This window comes from Phoenix dactylifera, chromosome 9 (genome assembly GCF_051530095.1).
Source record: "Phoenix dactylifera cultivar Ajwa chromosome 9, Ajwa_hap1_PhDact_Kaust_v1.1, whole genome shotgun sequence".
NCBI classification, from domain to species: Eukaryota; Viridiplantae; Streptophyta; class Magnoliopsida; order Arecales; family Arecaceae; genus Phoenix; species Phoenix dactylifera.
In genome coordinates this window covers 21,733,073-21,750,194 of record NC_143198.1, presented here as the reverse complement: position 1 = coordinate 21,750,194, position 17,122 = coordinate 21,733,073, and the positions used below count along the sequence as shown (strand labels likewise).

Genomic DNA, 17,122 nt, shown 5'->3' with positions numbered 1-17,122 from the left:
CGACTCAGGACTGGACTGGTCTTAATTGGCCTACCTTGCGTGAAGGCAATTCATGGAAAGAGGGGTTTACATCCTTTTGGCTAAGACTTTGGATTGAGATAATGAGATCAGCATCTAACTATAAGACAAACCTTCAATAGATAAGTTAGAGAAACTCTTGTAGGGGTTTTTTTCTTTTTTTTCCCCACAAAGAACCTCGTATAGTCGTATTGTACAAACAGTGTGGCCACAATGACAAACATAAACCTCATATTCATGGTGAATCTCACATGATTCCAAATTATCAAGACAAAAAATAGAAATCAACTTGGAATTTTTATAGTTGACCAACAAGCTTGCTCCCATGAAGTTTCGGTATCCTCCTCCCATGCCAGGACCTTCACTGCCAACTAGAAAAACTTCTAATATGAAGAGACGAGCTGTTGCAGTCATTCTTTGCACAATGCTTGTCCTCGTATTAAGCAGGAACAAAACTACTCAAGATTGATCCAGATAATAAACTCATCTAAAAGACAACATTGCCACACTAGGATCTATGAGGAGATGCATTTCCGAGAGTTTTGCTCTAACTTGCAGTAAAACAACGTCTAACGTCCAGTACAAGTAAATTCCATTCACCAACCAAAAGGGGAAGATGGAGATGGCAACTAAGATTTTTTTTCAAAAAAATCTGGGACAGAATTGATATTTGAACCTTGACACCAAAACATTCATGCTGAAACTTTTTTCACGTGTTAAAATCCAAATTTCCTCAAAAATAAAGGCTGCTACAGCTCATTTTAAATTTCAACTAAACTACTGAAATGGCAGCTAACAAGTAAATTAGAAGAGTGATGTTCCCTTCCCCTTCTTGTCTCCACCTATCTCAAAATGCTTGCATCTCTGGCAGGACAAAAACACAAAACATATATTAATAAAAGGGGAAAAAATCATGCATATCAAAAGGCCAAAGAACATCATAATAAAAACCTTTATTGGGTGCTGCGAATAATGCTTGATGCTTGCAACTCTGACACTGCAGCTTCAACACAATTTTCTTCGTTGTTTTAGCCTGGCATGAAAAAAATGAACAACAAATAATATACCATGCTCCGGAAGATATGGCTATGGAGCCATTATATCACACACACATTCCATCCATCAGACAGCCATTATATCAGCAACCATAGCTGTAGTTTGGATATTGGAAAGCTAAGAGTCATTCATTATATGAGAAGTGGAGAAAGAAAAGACTGGCAGGTGCACTGAATGTCATGGTATTGACAGGCAGATGCTTTAACAAAATGGCAGGCCTTAAGCAAATTTTCAAGCACTAACAGAATAATACCTTCTTGTGGAAAACAGGTTTTGTCTGTCCACCATAACCTGACTGCTTTCTGTCATAACGACGCTTCCCTTGAGCAGAAAGACTATCTTTACCCTTCTTATACTGTGTCACCTTGTGAAGGGTGTGCTTCCTGCATTCTTTGCTCTTGCAGTAAGTCCTCTTTGTCTTTGGAACGTTCACCTGTTACAGAAATCTAGTGATGAGGCCCTACCTCTTCGGAAAAGGAAAGAAAGAAATAGGCGTAAAATTCAAGTAGCAGCTGTGACAGTTTGTGGCCTCAAGCCACTTAATAGTCGCCCATAATTATTAAGACTAAAAGAAATTAAATGGATGTCAACTGAACATTTCAATTTTTTGAAAAATATAACATTCAATAGTCTGAACTGTAGGAAAGAAATAAAATATGGATTCCAAAACCCCTTATTTCCAACAAAAGTGCACGAGATATGAAAATACTTGGCATGCATAAATTACTCTAATTTCCCTGCATGGGTTTTCTCTTCTTACTTTTTCTTCACAACATCATAGGCGCATAACCTCACCTCTTCACAAAGAACTTGCAGGTCGGTTGTTTCCGAGACTACAAAGCATCTTAAGAGGTATGAAATCTCCTCTTCTCTCTCTCAACTTCCTTGGATCATGCTGTTAATTGAGGCCATCAACTTTTTTTAAAAAAGTTGGCTTTTGTTGACCATGAAAATATGATATTTGTGTAATCTTTTTCTAATGATCTTTTCTTAATATTTGTTATACGATTTGAAAGTGTTGGTTTTATTGGATATAACAGTTACTGTTTTTGAAGTTAATAGGATATTTTAGTATACGAGTTATTTGAAAATATTTTTGATATATAGTACATTCTGATATATTTCTGAAATCATACAAAACATAATAAAACTTTAATTTGGCCCCCCTACAACCAAATACAGGATTCTCCTTGGACATCACCTCCTAAGAATATGTAATGCATTGTCAACTTGATAACAGATGTCTAAATATATATCCACCCTATATATTTTTAGCTAGCCCTTCCTCACCTCCTTTTCAATTCAAGCAAAACGCTAGCTCTGGTCACCTAGGACATACTAAAGCCAATAACATTCACACAAAATCAATAAAAAAAAGGATAGCAATTTAATAAAGAAAATGAAACTAAACAACTAGCCTGATTTACATATACAAGATCACAGTAAGGATCACAATTCATATCCCAACCCAGTTTAAGTGGCTTTGGGTTTGCATAGACAAGTGCTGATCATAAATGGGTCAACCCGACCCGAACCGACCTGCTCATTCAATAGGTCAAGTTCAGGTTTAGAATCCTAACTCATTTAACCTGTTTTGACCTGTTTGATAGTTAGGTCAGGTCATAAGCCATTTAAGATCTATTTAATCAATTTAAGATCCATTTAACCCGCTTAACCTAATTTAAGATATCTATTAAAGGGGTTATGCAGGATAGATTCAGGTTTGGATTTTTGATCTGTTTAAAAAACATGTCATGTTTAGGTCCACAAATACTTGCCCCCAACCTGCATCTAGCTCGACCAATATCCAACCCAATCCAACCTAATTGTCGTGCCAAGTTGCAGTAGCATTTCTAAGCTATACTGTAGAATTGCATGAGGAATTGATATTAACCTTTGACGTTCATAGAGTCAATATTGATCTCAAACACTGTTTTAAACTGATAATCTACTGATGCCAGTACTGCACCTTTTAAAGTTATATTAGAACAAAGTTTCAGCCTTTGCAGTTATTTATGGTGGTTTTATTGACAAGAAGGCACTGAAGGGAATAATCAACTATATCTACCACAACCAAAAATAACAGTGGAGTCAATTTCTCTTACTGGTAATGACCTGATTACCTTAAGCTCAAAATAATGCAATACAAATAATGAAAAATATTTAGGACAACCACATGCATGATTATTTTACAAAATAACATGATACATATAGAAGATGTTGCTTGCCCATATTAAAATATAATTTATGAAGAAACTCTGACACTCACTAAATTATTCCGATTGTGAGTTTACCCATAAGAGATAATGATTGAAGATTCAAAAAAAAAAACATTTATGATTTCATTCTGCACACCATCAATCCCTAAACCATCAAGAAGAGGATCCCAAAGGATAATTTCAATTATTTATAACTGCAACTTGATGTTAAATATCAAATTACATTTCAACTTCTTAGCTCGTAACCAATTCAGGTTTCAAAACTCCAGAGCCACTAGGGCACTCCAGCACTCAAATACAAACACAACGTACTGCTCCACTGAAAACAAGAAGATCCACTGTCTTACCCTTTCCTAACAATATTAAGCACTTTCCCATATTAAGTCAAGCAATAGGTTCTAAACTTGGTTAGGAATAAAATGCAACACAAAAATCTAAGTGTCCAACCAACTGCCACAAAACCAGTTACCTCAAGCATCATCAAGCAAATTCAAATTCATAATCAAAGTTATTCTCCATTACCTAGCACATCGCAAGTATAAAAAGTTAAATGAGAATTGAGAACTTAAAAATCATATCAATAAGAAACTCTACACCTCTCCTCAGAAATAACACCTAGCAATTGTAAGGTCTTCTCTTAGATACTCTTCTTTCATGAGAATAACCTAAGCTTCTATATTTAATTGATTCAGCCCACATAGACATTACTGGATGCCTCAATATCAGGCAATGCAGATGAACATTCATATGTGAATCATCAAGATCTCTTGACTTTCCATCATTCCAACCACTAAATTCTCAAATGTCGTTATTAAGGCACCCAATCCCGCAAACAACCATTGTAGAAAAACCGGGGAGATATCAGATTTGAATCCTAGACGAACATTAGAACTACAAACCACTAAGGCCCAAGAAACTTAATCAACGATTCCACCTTTCCCAAATCAAACTCCCACCCCACCCCAAAGAAAACAGGAAAAAAAAAAACTCAAATTGCAAGCTTAACAGGTGGGGGGAAAATTCAGGCATCCCCATCGCTTTAAATCCATACTTCAACAGCAAACCTTCCCATGAAAGGTTTTCAGAAACTATATAAATCGATTTCTTCGTTGACCAGGAAATCAAAAAGGGAAAAAAAGAGATCCGGCTCGAAATTTTCTCAATCCGACCGAGAAAGAGTGGATTAGAAGTGGGAGATGAATGATCTTACCATGGTTGCAGCTAGGGTTTGGGTTCCGACTCCGAAGAATCCTCCCTGGATGCAAGCCGGCTGAACGAAGTCTGGAGGGAGAGAGTTTGGCCCTTCTATGCTCGGGGATGGAGGAGGGCTAGGGTTAGTACTTAGGGCTAAGAAATCTATAAATCAAATTCCAATTTTGCCCTTTGAAGACGACATGGTAAGATTGATCAACATATTTGTTTTGGAACCCTTAGCTTCATCCTTTTAGGTTAATAATACTTTGAAGAGCCATTTATATGCAAGGGCATTGGTGTCACAACAAAAACTGGTAACAATGAGGGGGTTAAATTGCTAGCTTAGGGTTCATGGGAGATGGAAACCTTTTTGGTGCATATAATGGATGCTCCAAAGCATTTTCTATCATGGTGATAATGGTTGATTCGATCTTAAAGAGACTTGGTTAAGCTTCACATTATTTCAATCTTTGAAACAATAATTCGCCAATGTTTGGCCATTGATGCACACCATGCACATAAAAGCTAGGCTAGCTCGACGGGATTGAGCTCAACCCATTCAACACTAGCTTGACTTGTTTGGTGGAGGTTGTGTTTTGATTAGCAGGTGTAGTTCATTAGGTTATTTGGCTGTGGTATCCAAGAAGTTGGATTTGAAGTGGTTGATTTGTTACATGAAGAAACCTTAAATAGATTTTTCCACTATTTTTTTTATGATGTCCATAATCCGAGATTCCATGTCAAATGTGACAATTCATTGCTGATATTAATAATTAGGCCCCTACAATTTATTAGACTAAAATAAGGCGCGTACAACTTGAAATAAATGACATATTCTGTGTAGGGATATTATTGAATTAGAAGTGAAGGAGAACATCTTTGACATACCTAATAATACATTCACGGTATCAACAATTTATGTACTTTTCTAGTTTAGATATTTTTAATAAAAAAATAATTTAAAAATGACTAAAATTTTGAATTTAATTTAATGAAGGTTCCAAATTTTACCTAATGAATTGACTCTAGTGCATCTATAATTATATTTGGTTTCATATTGAGTTCATTTTACTATGCTTTATATATTGACGAATGTTAAAACAGTTTATTATATGACGATATTCAAGACCGGGGAAATAAATATAAAATTTTTGCCAGTTCATAAAGTGAAAACTCCGCGTCAAGGCATTGCTATAAGGTATCATTGGTACTGTGATACAGGGAAAGATCATGTGCGATTTGACAACATATTCATTGCCATGATTCATATTGCACATCCTATAACCTAGGGGAAATAAACTTTGAAATATGGATCCACATTGATTTTTCATTTTATTTTTCCATATGCATAGTATGGACGTAGATTTTTTTTTCTACAACGAATAACTCGTGCCTTTTCAGTATAAATATATCTAAAAAATTAAAAAAAATAAATTTCTGAGCATTCTAGACAGCTTCCTCTCATCTATCTAGAGAGCTCTTCTAGAGTGGTTAGCCGCATATGAGGCCACCTAATCTGCAACTCTATTGGCCCTTCTGTAGGCATACTTAGTCTAGAAGGCAACATCTCCACCTACAGTGGTCCAAATATCCTGAAGCAATAGATAGAGCTACCCATATTGCCGGTGCACCCTTAGATCCAGCCAATCACCGTAGCCGAGTCACCCTCGAGCAGAACTACGCTGGCCTGCAGAACATGCTAGACTTGACATAGACCACCTCAAGCTGCACTCAGCTCCGCCCAAAAAATAGAAATATCAAAGATCCAGGACCCATCTTAAAGTTTCGGCCTCTAATTACAAAGCCCGCACCACCCCTCCTACCACCATCCAGTAAACATCTATCAAAGTTGACCTTAAAAAAACTCGAAGGTGGGGCTCTTAGATGAAAAACACTATCCGTAGCACTATAAGAGCAGATGTAGAGCCCCATCTACCTTGAGCTATCAAAGGCATATCCGATGGACCTGCATGGGTGATCTTCGCCGTCTGTATACGGGTTTGCTCCATGACGAATCTGGATATAGGGATGCTCTCTCCAAAGATCCAAGAGTTTCTCGTTAGCTAAATGTGGTAAGCAATGGAAATCACTCCAATGGCCACATACCGATCTGAGGAGCGGTGGCCTACCATCCGAGCGCCTAGGTGAAGGGGTCCGACCGGCACCAAATATCCGATGGAATATCGACGAGCCTTTATCCGCCGGATCCCATTCGTCCCCGCTTTTCTCCTGAAAGAAGGGGGTGGAGCACGGTGACCACCATTAGTTTTCTCCTCCATTCAATTGACGTATGAGCACATGTTGGTGTTTACTGTGTCTTCGACGCCGAACTCGAAGACGCCTTCATCGACTGGAAATCCCTCAATACGGTTTGCTCCCCTCCCTCTCTTCATTTTCTTGATCTTTTCATCCCTTGCACCATCGGTGTTTGTTTCTTGTGGTTAGCGCCTACCCTCCCGTTGTGTAATTCAATTTTTTCCCCTTTCTTCAGTTAGCCTAGATGCACAAGTATAATTGATAAATCAATAATTAAATATTTCTAATATTCAAAAATAGTAAATAAGAAGAATAAACTAACAAATAATTAACTTAATAATAGAATAATAAAATGAAGAAAGAGAGAGAAGATGACCTATGAATCGAGCTGACGCGTTGTCCCAGAAAAGTTTATACCCCCCACGCATGGGTCTGCTGGCACAGATCTCCTAGAGATACGACGATCCAATATAAAACCATGTCTTCCCTATCAGAAAGAAGAGCACATTCACGCTTGCAAATAGCTTAAAAGAAATTTAGAAAAATAATTGAAATTATGAGGAGAAGAAAAATTTTCTTTATTTCTTTTCTTCCTAATGATTCATAGAGCCATTTTTATATAGGCTCTTGGAATAGGAAGAAGAGAAATTTTTCATTGTGTTTGAAATGATCCCTAGAGCCCTTTATATAGGCTCAAGCACGTCAAAAGAAGCAGACTCTCCTCCCGCGGATTGATGACGTGTCTTCTTGTGCTCTTTTGATCCTGCAGCTAGTTGCATCTTGACCGCCCATGCTTCCTTCCTTCTTCGGAGGGCCTTTCCATGCTTGCTCTTGCGCGTGGATGCATGACACTTGTCATGGCCTGCTTACTTTGAGAATTTTTCCATGTTTGCTCTCTTGCTTGTGCGCGGATGCTTGCCATTTGGTCATTGACCAATTTGGTTTTAAAATTTTTAAAATATTTGATTTAATTCAACAATCCCCCACATAAATTAAATATTTTTTAAAAAAAAATTAAAATCAAAATAAAATAAAAAATCAAAATAAAGTGCTGAGTATCTTATATTATGTAATAGGTATAGCTACTTTTCGGTTTGAACCTTCACTTAGTGACAATTGATTACTTCTGTGGAGCCAAGGTAGACTATGTCTTGAACCTTGATCCATAGCTCAGATTTCATCTACAGCACACATAATATAACGTGAACAATGCTCGAAGCAGGTTTGCGCTTTACAGCCATGCGCAGGTATCTCTTCATGTGTGTTATTAGGGAACAACCCACTTTCCACAGTCGCAGCCTCACGACTACACGCATATAGGTGAATCCTCAAAAGGGTACGAACAAGTAGGCACCCTGTCTCATAGTCTCGGATTCATTAAGAGTAAAAACTCAACCTAACCCTTGCTTTTTATGAGCACAATTGCCCTAGGAATAGGAAAAACAAATAGTGCTCCTTATTAGTCACCTATCAAGTTTGTTTCTACCCATTGAACCTTTGCATTCAATGGGTACTCAGGACTCAACCCGACCCGACCCATTTGCATTCCTAAGCACGATTGACAGCATAACGACTAGTTCTGTAGAAGACATTTTAAGGCTTCAACAGCTATAAATAGCTAGTTTCTTCAATCCAACGGCCAGAAACGATTTTTGGGAATTGGAGAAGTATTTAAGAGCTACTATTCATTAGGAAAAACATTTTTGTGAATTTCAAGTGTTTATTCAAGAAGAAAAGAACACTCAGGAGAGCTTCATTCATTGCTTCATTCCAAAATCTGAAAGAAGGTGGTTGAGCAGATTTCAAGTGACTTCAAGAGCTCTACCAACTATTTGAGGAGTGAAGCAACCTTGGCAAAGAAGAGAAAAGCATCTACAAAGCGATAATTATTTTTTTATCTCTTTTTTGAGTGCATACTTGTTTTATTTGCTCATTTGGAGCTTTAAACCTCTTATCTCTTATTCCTGGTAAGATTTGTTGGTGAGCCCGTAAAACCAACGGTGTTTGGCAATCGAACGAAGACATGGGGAAGGAGGACTCATCGGCGAGTGGCGGAAGGGAGATCTTGGCCGCAATTGCTCGATCCGACGGTCAAGCGGCGGTGGTGGTGCTTGGAACCGAGGGGATGGATCTCCAAAACAGGGGAAGGCGTGGTGGTGATGGTGGTTGATCGAGTGGCACGCCAGCCACTTGGGAAGCATGAGCAGAGGGAGGAGAGGGAGAAAAGGAAGAGGAAGAGAGGGCTCGAAGGTGGTCTTAGGAGGAAGAAGAAAGGAGGTTATATAGCCCTATTGCAACGGCTCTCTACCGCGAGAATTGCGACGGTAGAGCGAAATCCGCGGCTGCGGATTGGCCGCAGATTGGCTGGAGAGGGGTGCCGCAGGATGCCCGCGGCGCCTTCGCCCCGATTGTCCCCAAAGGAGCTGGAGAGGATCGTAATCGCGATCCTCTGTTTCGGCTCTTTCCAAAATAGGAATTGAGCTGAAGTCGGCTGGGGTTGCCGGCTTGAGCCCGTATTTCACAGGAGGACTAAGCCTACCATGGACATTATTTCTATTAATATAAACCATATGGTAGATACAGTTCAAGATAAGTCTCAGCCTCAGAAAAGACACTGCTTTTCATGCATAACAATGCGTACTTGCAGAGATGGTACATTCTTGCTCCCTTCTGCTATAAATCATCAGTCTGCATTAATTTACAAGCACTGAAGTTCATCATAAATACAAACAATCCATTTTTCGCGTTTTAAGAAGCAACCCATTTGCTACCGCAGGCTAAGTACAAAAGAGCAACGGCCATCTGTTTGCACAAAAATATATTCCAGGCACATGTTACAAGAGAATCGGCGCAACGTGGAGAGTTGGTTCGGCAGCACCATGCGAGAGAGAGTTGAATACCGTAGAACTTCTGTGTCAGCAATGGACGGAGACCCTGAAACATTTTCCAGTAAATACTTTTTCAAAAAAAAAAAATTCCAATAAATAGAAGCATTCTTCGGTGCTTTAAATAATTCAGTTTTCCCTAAAAAGTAGGAACCGGAAAGTTGGTAAAGAGGGCGGTGTGATGGGCTGTACCTGTCTCGGTAGGCTACGAAATCACGTTATGCGACTTTTTCATCATTTCCCTATGACTTTGCAATTGCGCTGTCAACACCGGATGACAATTATCGAAATGTAACTTTTCTAGGGATGAAGGCAGGCCCTTTTCTGGCAGCGAGCGGATCTCAGGGCAATTTGTTATCTCCAAAAGTCGGAGGGTGGAAAGGCTTTGCAACTCAGTTGGCAGGGACTGAAGATTGTTGCAATTTACAAGGCGTAGCCATCTGAGAGATTTGAGTCCTTGCAACCATAATTGCTCCTCTCCAGCGAACAAAATGAGTTCAGTTGAGTCAATGATTTCGAGTGCTTCAAGTGAGGGCGGGGTGATTGTGGAGAACAGCACTTTGACCAGGGCAGTGTCGTCGGTGTGCAGGAAGAGAAGACGTGCCGAACCCTCGCCCTGCTCTTCCTCATTTGCTAATACCGTGAGCCGAGGACATCTTCCTATATGCAAAGTTTCAAGAGATCTGAGAGCTCGTAAGTTCCCTAGGGACCTCAGTTCTCCGCAGTCCCGAATAATCAAAACTCTGAGAGCAATCATGTGACCGAGCACTTCTCCTGGAAGAGATGTTACGTGTGGGCAGCGGTTTAACTTCAACCAGGTGAGAGAGGTGAGGTTGTGCAGGCAGCCGGGTAGTGACTCATCCAGATGACCACATGAATCCAATGTAAGCTCTTGGAGAGAAGAGGGAAGGATCAGCTGCACTGGGGATGGGAGCAAGGGACAGTCCATGATTGTCAAATACTCGAGGGAGAGAAAGTCTTTAAACCTCTCCATTGGCAACCGCACAACCTTTTGGCAGTCAATAATCCTCAAGAACCTGATAGCCGGCGGGTGGTGTGACAACAGCCATTGTTCCAGATTTACCAGGTTTGGACACCGGCAGATGCGCATGTGAGAAATTGAAGAGGTCTTGCTGCTGCTTCTGCTGTGCTGTGTCATACTGCTCTCATCAGTAAAACCATGGTCTCCGTCCCATGATTCTGGGAGCATATCTATTCCCACATTCTCTAGGGACAATTCTCTGAGCGAGGGAGGGAGGCAGGCTAAACCCCTTAGCGTGGGGCAGTTTGTGATGCGCAGAATCTCGAGGAGTGGGAGTTGAACAAGAGATGGAAGTTGCGCGCAGCTTTGCATATTTTCTAGGCAAATAGCTTTCAAATTTTTGAGCGATTGTGGCTCCAGCCAACTTGGAAATCGGACACCACCATAGTTTCTGATTTCCAGCCTTCGGAGATTGCAATGTGGTTTGAGGCCTTCAAGTACCTCATCATCGTTCCCTGAGCTGTTGCCTCTATCAATGTTCCATACCAAGGCCAATTCGTCAAGGCACTGTTTATTATTCAGCTTAGCCTGACTGGCCTCTTCCTTGCTTTCGATGCTCTCAAGATTTTTAATGCAAATTCTTCCATGAAGCTGTATCATGTCCTTTAACTCTTCAATCTTGTGCCCTCTCTGCTTTACAACTTTGAATACCCGCAACTCTTGGAGAGACGTTAACTTGCCGATATCAGCCAACTTGCAAATTGTGTCCTCATCTGCTTTAAGCTCCCTCAATTTAACTAAGTTGGTCACGCATGTAGGAAAATTCTCAATTGGGCAGCCAGATATATTTAACACCTGAAGATTGTAAAGGTTACACAGTGATTCAGGCAACCTTCGAATATTGGTGGAAGAGATATCAAGGTATCGAAGATGTTTTAGGTTGCCAATATTTTCAGGCAACTCTTTTATCCTATAACTCCACAATTTCAACACACGGATCTTTGTTGACACTGTGAACAAGCAATCAAGCACAGAACAAAAGTTTGTATCATACACATTGTCGAAGATAAGGGTGCGTAGATTCTTATACTTGCCAAAGTCCATTAGCTTACTCGGCTCTAGATTCTTAGTGATATTGATAGGTGTCGAAGCCTACTGGGGATTTCCGGCCACTTTTCATCTTCTATTCTTACATGTACATGGACTGAGACAGATTGTACTAGATCGTGTATCAAATCATGCATCACATATACATCCTTCCTTGAATGCTGAAAGAAAGATCTGCCAAGTAAATCATGGAAGTACTCACTCCCTACCTCTTCAATCCGCACATTTCCTTGAGGTACAATGAAGCCTTGTGCCATCCAGACTTGGACTAGCTGGTCTTTTGTGTAAGCATAATCTTTAGGAAATACAGAACAATATGCAACACACTGCTTCAGATATCCAGGCAGGTACTGATAGCTAAACTGTAGGACCGGCATAATGTCATCTTCACCTTGTTTTAGTTGCCATATTTTACTGTCCATGATGGTTCTCCAGCGCCTCTCATCCAAGTCTAAGTTCAATAGGCCCCCTAGCGTCTTTGCTGCTAGTGGAGATCCCTTCAGCCCTTCAGCAATCTTCCTACCAATCACTTCCAACTCAGGATGTTCTTTGGGGTTCTGAGAACCAAATGCTTGCCTTCTGAAAAATTCCCAATAGGCATCATTTGCTAAACCCTTTAAGAAGACTGCCTCCATTGTGCCCATCATCTTTGCTACCTTTTGAGATCTAGTTGTTACCAAGATCTTGCTTCCCTGTAGCCCGGACCTTAATGGCGCACAGAGACGATGCCATTCATTGCAGTCATCATTCCAGATGTCATCAAGGACGAGCAGGAATCTCTTTGACATTATCTTCTCCTTAAGGATCTCTTGGAGACGATTCAAATTTAGGTGATCACAGAGTCTCTCCCCTATTATCTCTTTAGTTAGCCTTTTCGCATCAAAATTATCAGACACGCAAACCCAAATCTTTAAATCAAAATAACCATTCACCTTCGGATCATTGTAAATGAGTTGAGTAAGAGTAGTTTTTCCGATCCCTCCGATACCGGCCACTGGCAAAACAGAAATACTATCTTTCTTTTGTCTCTTTGAACAAACACGGACAAGATCATCACCGGGTTCAGTTGCATCTTCCGAATTTAACAACAGTTTTATCACCAGTTCTTTTTCTTTCTCTCGCCCAAATACTTCAGGTTCAGTTAAGAATGAGCTCGTCTCTCGTCTCGCCGATCTCTGATATTTTTTCCCTTCATCATCTAAATCCAGGAGTCTGAAGACTTTTTCCATATCATTAGCAATGCTATCTAACCTCCCCATAACCTCCCTCACTTTAGCCACAGCATCACCGTCACGATTGAACACATTTCTAGCAAGTGTAAAAGAAGAAGATAAGAAGCTACCTCTCTGATTCTCTTGGTTTTTAACATTTTGCTGCAGAACTTGGTATTCAAATTCGTCCAGCAAGTCTTCGGCATCATAGGCGGTGTCTTTGAGTTCTTGGAGGATTTGGGCAAGGTCGTCGTCTTTGGTGCGCCTCTTCTCAGCGCTCTTAAGGATGAAGCGTGTCCGTAGCATGATAGTCCGTAGCTTCCTGAGGTCATCCTGAAGCCCCGAGTGCCGCTCGAACTGCTGGATGGCATCGGAGGTCACCTGGCTGACCAAGTTGTCCAGCACGGCGGAAGCGATGGATCCTCCAACTGATAGCAGTGCCTCCATAACAATCAGTGGACAACAGCATCTCCTTCAGAAGAGAGAGAGAGAGAGAGAGAAAGAGAGAGAGAGATATTTCATCCAGGGGATAAACTTGCTTTTCTGGGATGGCTGGCGTGCTTGGCCTCAATTATTGGGAAGTTGATGGCTGGTGTGCTTGGCCTCAAGCCACGGGTTGTCTTTATCTGATGTTAAAAAAAGTCCGTAACAGAGTGGCGGGCATCAAGCTGTAGTAGTCAAAAAAAAAATATCTTATATAGATGGGAGGGATCTGCCAATGGAGAGCCTCCGGTTACACCTCTTGTCTAAGTGGGCGCGTATAGATCATTAAAAATGCATCAACGGCACCAGTGCACCACTGTCTTGCTGTAATCCACAAGGCTGCCACGGAGATCGGTGGACTTGGTGGGGAATAAAGTGGTATCTGAAAATAATATTTTAGAGGGAGATGGAAGTGGTTCCTTGTATTTGTTTGATATATGTAAACTTGGCAGATATGGAAGTGGCGGACAGAGACCTCTGCGCGCGCGCATGCACACAGCTATATATATATATATATATATAAAAGAGGCCTCAAGAGCTCGGTTCTTTAAAAAGCTTATATAAAAATTTGTATTTTTTAAATAAATATTTCTCAAAAAATATTTAGATAAAAAATAATTCATTCATTGTTTTTATGTATTGGAAAATGCTTCCAGAATTTATTACTCATATTCTTTTGTATTACTACTATTTTGGATAAATTTCTCAAATCTATCCATATTTTCCATAATATACTTTATTATATAAATATTATCCTATATTATATATTATCATATAATTATATTTTTAATAATATATTATATTATAATAAAAATAATATATTATACTAGAATAATAATATAATAACATATTATTGTATGACAATAATATTGCATTATATTATATATTATAATATATTATATTATATCACATACAGTACAATATATAATAATATATGATATAATATAGATCATATATATTATATTATATTATAATAATATGACATATATTATATCAGCATTATTATATTATTTTATTATTATATAATTATAGGGTTAGGGGTATTTTAGGAATAAAATAATAAGATTATTTTTTTACCTGATAGAAAAATAACTTACCAATCTTATAGGTAGGTAAGTCTTTCTTCCTATTTTATGAGTAAATACTATCCATAAAAAAATAATTTATTTATATAGAGAAGCATAAAAATATGGGTTGGTTGATCATTTTTTTTATAACATTTACCTACGAAAGGTGCCTAAAAGATTTTGACGTTAGAACCGGTGTTTAACGCGTCTGGACAAAGGTGTGGTACGCTGGTATCTAATTTGTCCACCACTTATTATGGATTTTTTTTAATTTTATATCTAGACAACATGTATGCGATTGATTAAATTAATCACTTCTTTGCTTTCTCTATTTAATTCCTGCTAAATTAAATGCATGGATGACAGTAAGAAAGAGACAAAGTTGACTTATCCTGTTGAACATTATCTAGGCCCTGTTTGGGAAGCTGTTGGTAGTAGAGCTTTTAGAAGTAGAGCTGTTAGAAGTAGAAATTTCTAAAATAGAATTTTTATAAAAAGCTGTTTGCTGTTTGGTAATTATTTTTTTAAAGTGCTGTGGCACTTTAACATATGTTTGGTACTGTAACAAGTGTTTGGTAAACAAACTGAGAAAGTACTTTTATATGACAAAATTACCATAAAGGATATTACATAATATTATACAACAGAGTATAATAAAATATAACATATATTAATACATAAATATATGATATAGTATAATATTACTGTAATGTAATATAATATTATTATAATATAGTAATATAACATTGTATACTATAGCATAATAATTTAATATAATATTAAATTATTTAACATAACATATCAATGTATTATAATATAATATAATATAATATTATATTTATAGTATAATACAATAATAAAAGTATAAATATTAAAATTATTAGCGTACATTAACTTTTCATAATATAACATAATATTAAATTATTGAACATAACATATTAATGTATTATGATATAATATAATATAATATTATATTTATAGTATATTACAATACTAAAGGTATAAAATATTATAATTATTAGCGTAAATTAATTTTTCATAATATAACATAATATTAAATTATTTAACATAACTGTTGTGGTTCAAATTTGGCTCGAGGGTGACCACGCCGGAGGAGTCGAGGGAGCCGCCGATCGGCATGGAGGAAGGAGAGGAGCCGCCTCCCGCGCGACGGCGTACGTGCACAAAGCCCCACCGGTGGTTCTGGTGGGGGCCCTCCGAAGCTCAAGTTAGAGTGAAGTTTTTAGTAGCCCAGCTAAAAGGTTTTATAGGCTTTACCTGATGGGGTTATTTATAGTCCCTGTAGAGGTGCCCGGTGGCGGAGGTGTGGGCTGTTCTATGAATGATAAGACGTTGGCAGATGTGGCAGGGTATGACCCTTGATGGCCAGCATGGCTGGGGTAGCATGGCGTCGTCCTTGATTGTCATTGGCCAGCGAGCAAAGTATGGCGTGGTGAAGTTGTAGTGTACGACCACGTAGGCGGGCATGGGCGCGCACGTAGGCGCGTACTTAGATGTGGCAGTGGGCGAGGTCGAGCTCAGTCAGAGGCCATGTTATATAGTTGGAGAGGTCGGCCTAGTGGGTGCTGAGGTCGGCCTAGCTTCCTTGATTTTAAGGTCTGCTTGGTAAGGTGCCTCGAGCTCGGCCGGGGCATGTCGTCGTATATAAGGGTGCCCCGAGCTCCACCGGGGCGCGTCGGCGAATATAAGGGCGCCCCGAGCCCGGCTCGAGGGGCGACGTTGGAGACAGATGCGCCCCGAGCCCGACTCGAAAGGCGACTTTGGAGGTAGGCGCGCCCCGAGCCCGGCTCGAGGGGCGACTTTGGAGATAGGTGCGCCCCGAGCCTAGCTCGAGGGGCGTTATTCATTATCAGGAGAAGTTGCTGCAGGTCGTAGCAGTGGAGAAATCTAGTCGAGGTTGACTGAGCCTTAGGCGAAGTTCGAGATCGAACCAGCTCTTAGCGAGACCGAGGTCTGACCTTGTCGGTGCTGAAGTCTGCTCGGTCGGAACAGGGTTATCCCCTGCTTTGAATAGGACGATCCATTTTTCCCCCATCACTTGCCTTGAACAGGACGATCCATTTTGCCCCCATCATTTGTTCCCTGACTTCTGAGGTCGAGTCGCTCTTTGGCTCAGGTGAAGGAAGTAGCTGAGTTGGTCATCCTACGTCGTGGCTAAATGCTCATGAAGATGTGCAGGCCGAGCAAGGTGGACTTGGTGTATTATTGGAGTTGGCGGCTTCAAGCCGGGCTTGGGTGGCTTAAATTGCCATTCCAAGCGGAAATGGCTACGGGAGTTCTTTAATGTGCGGTGCGCGCGCTTCTTTCTGAGGTGTTGCTGGGCGGAACGCGAGGGGCCAATCTTTAATGCCCCATCCTCCGAAGTGCGTTCGTTGATGGAACACAAAGGGGGCCAATCATTAATGCCCCGATCTCCAAAGCATCTATCATGATGATCGGCTTTCAATAGCGCAACCAGGAAGATTTGCTGAGGAGGTCGTTGGAGGAGCTTCTGGATCTGCTGCATGGCAGGATCTGGCTGCTCGGCCGCTTCGGTTAGCTGATCAAAGCTGTTGGGGTAGGCTATATAAGGCCTCGGAGAGACCCTAGGGCCCTTATTTGATCTCTTTTGCCTCCACCCTTT

At 40.0% G+C, this 17,122-nt stretch overlaps 2 pseudogenes across 2 annotated transcripts; both read right to left on the bottom strand.

Moving 5' to 3' along the window:
- Positions 1–635: 635 nt before the first annotated feature.
- Positions 636–4,637, bottom strand: LOC103722444 (large ribosomal subunit protein eL42-like; annotated as a pseudogene). Its single transcript, XR_016396459.1, has 4 exons — positions 4,504–4,637; positions 1,328–1,507; positions 970–1,051; positions 636–882 (listed from the first exon to the last, which is right to left on the bottom strand). The product of XR_016396459.1 is annotated as a large ribosomal subunit protein eL42-like (transcript).
- A 4,904-nt stretch (positions 4,638–9,541) lies between these two features.
- On the bottom strand, positions 9,542–13,463 carry LOC120112450 (putative disease resistance protein RGA4; annotated as a pseudogene). Its single transcript, XR_016396458.1, has 2 exons — positions 9,821–13,463; positions 9,542–9,677 (listed from the first exon to the last, which is right to left on the bottom strand). The product of XR_016396458.1 is annotated as a putative disease resistance protein RGA4 (transcript).
- Between the last annotated feature and the right edge of the window lie 3,659 nt (positions 13,464–17,122).